This window comes from Lissotriton vulgaris, chromosome 7, assembly GCF_964263255.1.
Source record: "Lissotriton vulgaris chromosome 7, aLisVul1.2, whole genome shotgun sequence".
NCBI classification, from domain to species: Eukaryota; Metazoa; Chordata; class Amphibia; order Caudata; family Salamandridae; genus Lissotriton; species Lissotriton vulgaris.
The window spans coordinates 271,520,468-271,529,527 of NC_141695.1; positions in this window are offsets into that span (position 1 = coordinate 271,520,468).

A 9,060-nucleotide genomic window follows, 5' to 3' on the forward strand; every position below is an offset into this window, starting at 1 on the left:
TGGCTAGAGTCAATCAGTACCCACTCTTTCTGAGATTTTAGATAATTATCCAGAAGTTTCCCAACTTATTAGCGTCCACAATTGTAACTAGCACTATTACAAAGGAGAGTAGATGAGGCATTATCCATATTGACTTGGTTAAAATCTAACTTTGCGCAAACAAGAACCTGTAAGGCGGAATCAGATATAGAAGAGTAAAACTGATGTTCTAGGCGTTTAATGTTAGCTAATAAAGTTCAGTGATGATTAAGTGAATGCCTCTTTTTTTGGTAGCCAAAGTCTATAATGAAGCCACAAGCAGTGGCCTTAAATGCATCCTATATCAATGCAGGGTAGACATCTGGATTTGCATTCAAAGAAAGAAATTCCTCAGCAATAAAAGAGGAAGAAAAAGAGATTTATTAACTCTCTTAAAAGAGAGTTAATAAATCTCTATCTAGAGGATTTGGCTAACGGAAGAGTCAAATTGAGATGGGCAATAACGGGGGCATGATCAGATATCACAATTGGTTCAATTGAGGAATAAAAGAGGTTCTGCGATAAATATTTAGAGAGAAAGATGTAATCTAATTTGGACAGAGAACTTTATCTGGATTATATAGTCTCCAGGCATCCACCAAGTGAGGCTGCATGATTGTACTATGCAATTGCTTATGAGTCTTGTGAGGGAAAAGCGAATTTGGGATTGGTAGGCAATACACGGGTCAATAATCTGGTTACAATCACCTCCTGGAACAAAAAATATATTTTTTAGCCCAAAAAGAATGAAGTGGTTGAATCGGGCCATAAACATACAGGTAAAGATATTATTAATAAGTAACTTAACCAATAACCATCGACCCTCCGAGTCCATATCTTGAGAGATAACAGAACATTTCAGCTATTATGACATAAAATAATTATACAATTTTTTTAGTGGTCATAGGAGACACTAAGACTCAACCGACCCAATTTTGTTTGAGTTTCAAAGCTTCTGTTTCCGACAAATGGGTTTCTTGCAACAGAACTAAGTCAGGATTATATGAGGCTAAATGGAATAATATTCTCTGCCTCTTTATAGGGTTAATAAAACCGTACACTTTTCATAAAAGCACTCTGAATGCAGAAAATACAAATTAGATGAGAAAGAACACGATTTATAGTGATGAAGAAATAGGAAAAAAATAGTAAGGAGAAAGATGTTAAGGAGAAAAAATACAGTAAGAACAATGAGAGAAAAATTATAGAAGAGAAAAAGGAGACAGTAGAGCCAACAGAGAGAAAAAACGCACCACGATGGGAGAGCTAGACGAAACAGGAGAGAGATATGTGTGAAATTCAGATGACAACAAAAAAAACCTGTAAATAAAGCACAAATGGGAATGAGGAGAAAAATAAATTATTTCAGCCAGTTACATAAAGGTCACGTTATAAAGGAAGGACCACCAGTATTCATGGAAGTCGTGGAATGTAAATGAAGACATTTCGGAAGGTCTGCAGGATTTTTAAATGAAGAGGTGCAGTTCTGGAAAGTCACCTTAAACAAGTAAGGGTGAAATACCCCATATGTCCACCCATGTTACTCAAGACTGGTCAAAAGTCAAGAAATTATTTTTGTGATTTGACAGTTACTGCTATCAACCTGCATCCTCTTCAACCCTCATTTAAAGCCCTCCGATACCCGCTGGGGTCATGTCTGCACTATACAAAACTTTTTAATGAATAAATAAAATAAATAAATAAATACTGTGGAGACATCTTGAGATAAAAACAATTTAGCTCCGGACCAAATTAATTGTTTATTAGCTTTAGATGCATTTAAGACTTGTAAAAGATCAGTAAACTTCCAAAATAAGAGAAGTACGCTACAGGGTTTTAAAGAAGCAGATGAAGAGGACAAAATGAGGCCCAGTTTGTTAGTATGCTGAATATTCAAAGCTGCTGATATGGGAAGGTCCAGAAGTTCCTAAGAAAGGCAGTGAAGAAGGACACAGGGTCATCTTCCTCAATTTCTTCTGGAAGGCTGCACCACCTTTGACAAAGTGGAGTTCCCCACAGGTATATAGTTTTAAAGAAAAGTTTTATTGTACAAAACCCCTGAGACACAACAGCTGCTGTGCACAGGAATAACTCAACAGTGAAAAAATGACATATTCCATAAGAACCCTGAACACCAATGTTCAATGGAATGCAGGTTAATATAGAATACTCAAAGATTGCCTAACACCATATATTATGAGGATGTAACACAACCGAAGGTTGTTGGGACTGTTTCTATTTATAAGATGTTCAGCCAACTTTTTTAAGAGCAAAACCTCCTTCAATAGAGAAAAAACCTTTGCCGAGACATCCTGTATATCAATTACATGTTCCACTGTGAATACTTTTGACTCAAGTGAGGGCCACTTCATATGTGGAACCTGTGGACGTGTATTACTTTCCTCAATAAAAGGTTTCAAAGCACGTATCTCCTCCAAAACAGTCTCCAAAGATACAGGCAAAACAGATTTCGGCAGAAAAGGAGGGTCTTGCTTGAGCCTTTTGTTAGCAGAAGACGGTGATTGCATTTTGGACACAGACGCTGATCTAGAAGAACCAGATGGAGTAATCTTGACAGAATCATGCAATGCAGGTAAACCAACAGTAGGTCTTCTACTTCAATGTAGTAACTGGTTACTTCTGCCCATGTGTTAAATGAAACACTCATCCGGTATGAGCATAAGAAATCAGTAAAAGTCTCCTCCAAGTGAAATAAATAGCTCAGTGATGTAAATGTTCAGTTTTAAGAGTAAAAGGAATCCAAAGATTACTGAGACCATGCCCAGCATCAATAGAAGAAGAGTGAATAAACAGTACCTTAGCGGAAAGGAATTCCTTCAGTCAGAAAGGAATTCAAAATGGCATAGAGTCTGCAGCAGCCAGGGTCCCACGCCCTTATAAGAGCCTGAAGCAGTAGAGAAAAAAAGTCAACATAGCCTCATGTGCAGATGCTATTCCGCAACATGAATTTCCCCCTTTAAAAAGATAAACAGTTTTGGAACCTCTAGAACTGACGCTGCATTTCTCAATGTGATGCGGAGTTACAAGATCAAGTGGCCATCTTGAAAACCACCACACATGCATATAGGCATTTTTTCCTTCAATGTATGGTTCTAAAAAGTGTCATAGACCTACAATCTGGATATTCAGTGTCTGCAAAGTCTATTATGTGCTGAAAAAATACAGTAGGGGGAGTGTAAGGTTTACAAAACATTTTCGGAGAGTTATACACACCATTCATTCTAGGGTACAATTAATTGTCCTGATCACCATTCTCAGAAATTTTTCATCCCTATTCGAATTCTAGCATTGGATCTGCAACTCATATTGGGCCCAATTAAGTTTGCTGAATAATAACAGTCACATGACAAATGTGAGCACAAGAAAATAGAGTGAGTTCTGCTCACTACTCTGCCTGCCTTATGATCAAGGTCCTAGTGAAAACTTCCATGCAGACTCTTAACAATTTAGAAAAGCAATGCATATTTCTTTAAGACTTTACAGCTTTTCCTTAAAAAAGGAATTGTGCACTGTTTCAGGGCCTACCGTTAAATAAAAACATCTTACTGTCACAGTTTTTCAATAATTGAACGCTGGTATTGTGGCAGACATTTTTTAACAAACTGTGGCACAAGTTCTGCCATGCAATTGTGCTATGGTGGACCTTCTGTGAATACTGATGATAGACCCCGGAAGTGAAGGTGTAATTGCAAGACCCACATACCAATTGAAGAACCAACACCCACATGCTGGATGTGGTCGCCCGAGGTGCAAGGATTCAGTATGAGCCCCAGACAGAACAGACCAGTGATGACATGGACACAAACACTTCTACAAGCCTGTGTAAATTGGCCCAAGAAGCTAGGAGACAACAACATTTGTGTAGAGAATATTAGATCTTTCCCAGTTCCTCAGCCTGCAGTTTTTATACTAGACTACTTTGCCAAAATAGTACAAAACCCACTTTAAGAACACCTCGATTATAGAGCGTTTTATTGAAACACGGTGTAAATGGTTGTGTTAAACTAACTTTATCATAATCAACATTTCATAATCAATGTTAGATATAAGATAAGTAAAATGAATCAAGTCACTTTTTATGGCTTCAAAACAGGTCTTGCGTTTGCTAATCATAAGACCCAAAATGTAAGCGTCCATGCAAATATTAAGACACATAATATAGGCATCATGATTTATAACCATGAGACAAAATATGTGTGCATTCTTGTGCGTGCTTCTCGGACTCCACCAGCAGGATGTTGCTTCTTCTATCCAGTTTGGCTCTGCAATTCTTGACATAAGATTGTCAAGTGATCTTCAATATGACAATCTATAAAAAAAATCCTCATGAGCCATATAAGCTGTAAGTGGCTCCTAGCAGCAATAGATTTCATCAGTTGTGCTTCTGGAAGCGTAGACAGCGGAGGTGAGTTTTATCCACTAATGTATTATTTTCATTTGTGTAACCTCTCCGCAAAGTAGCTTCCTTTTCTTTAATTCAATAGTTTAGTTGAATTCATTCTTTAACAATTATTTTAACTTAATTTTTCATGTCAGTAAGGACTGCATCAAATAATATGAGGCCATAATCATGAAAAAGTAATGCAGAAAGTCACCTTGCGGGGAGCGGAAAGGTTTGGGTCCTGTCTCTGACCGGTTTGGAGCTCAACTATCTTTCAAAAACAGAACAAAATAGCCAGTCAGGATTACTTATCTAATGATTTGGAGGACACCATCCTGTGTAAAGGAAGAAGGGTGCAGCTACGGAATCAACAATACTATTTTTTTCCCCCTAGTTTTGCAATCCTAAAATTACCCAATCACAGGTTTAATGAGACAGGCAGGCAGTATTACTCATTCTTCTTGTCCGCTTGTCTTTCTGGTTCATAATTGCAAGGACTGGCTTGTATGTTAAATGTTTTCATGCTTTAATTGATTTGTGTATAGTCCAGCTTTTGGTGTTTCTGAATTTTGAGTACTTATTGTGTACAGTTTCAAAACTTGTATATATTGTGCACACATTTTTGTCTGAATGTTTACTTGATTGTTTTGATAAATGTGCCCTTGAAAACATGCTGATAAGACAACCAAATTTTGACAAAAAATAATAAAAAAGTTTTTCTAACAAACCCTGTGTATCACTCAGTGCAGGCAGGCTGGGTGTCCTCCAAATCATTAGATAAGTAATCCTGACTGGCTATTTTGTTCTGTTTTGGAAAGAAATTCACCATGCAGCACTGAGTCATTGGGAAAGGGCTGGAATCTGCTGTATTTAAGGCAATACAGCACATTTTTGTCGTTTCCCCAGCGCTGGCGCACAATAGGCTGCCAAGCGTTGAAGCAGGCACCACTGCACCCTGTTGCAAGGGTGTCTGCATTTCATGCAGGGTTGTTTTTGTGCACTGACAAATTAGTGGAATCCAAATATCGTGTGGACTGAATATTGTGTCAAAAATATCAAGGACAAGAATATCGGGTAGGTAAGTGCAAATAGATAAGTAAACAATTTACTATTCCTAATTCCAGATCTACATACCTTGAAGATATACATATATATATTCACTGAAAAAACCATAGGTTTTACACATGTTATAGTTAGGAAGTAGCATTTAAAAAACCTATGAAATTCACTGAAAAAACCATAGGTTTTACACACGTTATAGTTAGGAAGTTTTTAAAATGCTAATTCAGAACTATATCGTGAATGCAACCTATACTTTTGTCAATAAAGTTCTGGCAATATTTGTTCCGGAAACAAACCGTTTTCTTGGCAGTTCAGGTTGTATAGAGACTCCTTGTAAAGCGGTACTGAATTAGAAAGTCTCTACCTTGTGTTATTTTGAACGTATTGAAATTTGTCTGTAAATAGAAATAGCCTTTCTAAACTTTCGTGCGCGACCCGGTGCGCGCACTCTCGGCACCAGTTGTCAATAAATGGACATCGCCTTTCCAAACTTTCGTGCGCGACCGAGTGCGCACACCCTCCCATATATTTCGGGAAAACTTTGCAATTTAAACTTATTGAATTTCTTCATAGACCCCTAAAAGAACTTATAATACGTCAAAGAGACTGTACCTAGGCTTCTTTTTTATTGTAATGAAACTTTTCATTAAATGGAGCCGAATGTCTTTTTAAACTTTCGTGCGTGACCGGATTTACACACCTTGGTATTTTTATAGAAATATAAAAGGTTTTATACTTTAACAATTGTATGCTTGAATCCAGCTCAGAAGATATACAAAATCCGGAAGTGTTTGGATTTACTCCTTTTCACGTTTTGAAACTTCGCTGAATTAGACCACTACTTACAAATAACGTACGTGACTAGATACGGTCCTGAGACGCGCATGTGAAGTCATGTGACTTGGAAACAACACTTCCAATTGGTTCTTAGTAGTTTCTATTCTGGAATTTACACGGAGCACTCCACCCACTTCCCTCACTATCTTTTTTACTCTCTAGAGAGGACAACATCCAACATCTTTCGGAAGACTTTGCTGAAATGGCTGCCGTTCCATATTCATCTTCCGAATCTGAAGAAAATGATCGACTACCTTTAAGAAGAAAAAAAGAATCTTTCATCCGGCAATTTTTCACTTATCCTGAAGATCAAAAGAAAGTGGATGCGCCAAAAGTAACCTGCACGATATGTAACTTGGTTCTCTCAAGAGGAAATCCGACAAAAAAATATTCCTTTTCCATACATACCATGGTGCGGCATGTCAAACAAGTGCAACCTGTGCAATTTGCAAAGCATCGACAAGAGCCCTGGCCACGCTATTACCATCAGAGGTAGCCAGCACATCTTCTGGTCGACGGCCTGTATCTCCATCGAGTGCATAGATGGACTTGAGACCATATTTAGCGATGGTGCACATGAAATGCAACGACTGTGGAGAAATTCTTCTGTACCGAGAGCAGAGCCTCAATCTTATTAAACTAAAAATTGAGAGTCATCAATGCTCTTAGAAAAGATACATTTTTTCATTTCATTTTCATCCTGTGTCACAGTTGAAAATGTCGGTGCAAGTTTAAAAAATCTAAAACAACATAACACTTGTTTTAAAAAAAAAAAAAAAGTTCTTTTCAGAACTAACTCATTGTACCAAAAAGAGCTCTATTCACAAGCTGAAGTATCGACGCTTTTTTTCAGGACAATTATGCAAAAAAGCGACGATACTTCTGAATATTATGAAGGAGACGTAATACATTATCGTCGATTTCATCCACAGGACACTGCCGATAAAACGACGATAATAGCCTTCATAATATGATCTATGAATTGCAACCGAAACCTACGTTACTTGTCTTTACATCTAACATTAGATTCGATTGCAATTCATAAAGCATATTATCAACGCCGTTATCGCCACTATATCTGCAGTTTTCTGCCGATAAAAACAGCGTTAACGTTTTACCTATCCTTGAAAGATTCTGCTGCACCTTCTTGAAAACGGCATTACATCGCCTGCCGTAAGACCACTTTGCATATGTTACGTATACTAAGAAAGTGACATGCAAAGTGGGCGTAGGTCAAAGCACATTCAAAATGTGGTTGGAGGACAAAACACCCTATCACAAAAAGAGGCGTTGCGAGAAAAAGTTTATCGCAAAACTGTTAAAGCCTCCTCTAATCAAACATTCGACATTGTTAACATAACAGTGTAGTAAATAAAACTGAATCCACCCGTCCCTAATTACAAGGCGCACATTACTGTGTGAAAACAACTTTTGTTTTCATGCGATAATGTTAAATACCGAGGCTGTTACAGGATTTACTATCACATATGTGTTCCCATTGATGTTAAAGCACTAACACCGTGGAAAAATCCACCGATAGCGGCGATATTTTTAACGCCGAGCACCGGCGATTTTTATCGCTTAGAGGCCTTGCTACTATGAAGGTTTATCTCCTAAGTCTTTGATTCTCAAACTGTGCAAAGCGGCTCCCCTGTGCGCCGTAATGAGGTGCCAGGGGCGCCGCGCACACTCTAGAGTGACTAACCGTCCATAAATTCCACGGACATCCCTACCCTGTTATCTGTAATTGTGGCCATCAAAAAGAGCTGCGCTGCTCCCCTCTGAGAGACCTCACTCCCACTGCTGCAGCGGCCTCGCAGTTCTCTAGGAGCAGAGGAACAGCCCCTCCCATCCATTGGAGTTCTGTGTCGGTCTCATTACCACTTACTAAATGAAAATAAGCACTGAAGGATATTCAAGTATGTAGTACTCCTCCTGCTACAGCATACAGAATGCATTCTGTTAGGTATAAAAAAGTAAAACACCCACACTACAATCATATAGAACACTTCCTCTAAAGAAGCCTGTGAATAACTTTAAAAGATCAGGTTAACCTTTTTTTACTCTCTCATCATTCTTAAAGATAAGTATTTACAATACTATATTAAACAATGCCATGGTTGTTGCTTTTTAATTTTAAGAATCTTGCAATCATTCGCAAAGCCAATACTCATGGCTTCTTTTTCATGACAAAAAACTTGCAATATTACATATCTACATAGAATAACAGAAAAAACATAACACTACAAAGGCCAAACACTCTACTAAACGCATATTTGTAACCTATAGGGCAGATTTATGTTAACTGGTTCATACCCAGATATGCACCAGTTAATGTGCACCACAGTATGCTACTGCTCCGTCACCCATGGTGTGCCACATTTATAATGTGGCGCACCACGGTACAAAAACAGCATAGATGCGTAACACATCTGTGCCGAAAAAGTAATACATTGCTACAGTTGCGTCGCAAGTGTGATGCAGCTCCAGCAAGGCTCACCAGTGCACTATATTCACAATGCTGCGTCAATACCTATGCCTGCTTCAAGCACATGCACAGTTTTGAAACAGCATGGGCCTGAAAGTCACTGAGTGAAATCTCATGGATTACAATCAGCCACTTTCAAGACGCATTCCTTCAGAGGAACACTTCCTTATGGTGCAGGGCTTTAGAATGTGACATATCTCCTAGATCCATAACGTTGTAAATATGGTACATTATTTGCACTGTCATTGTATTA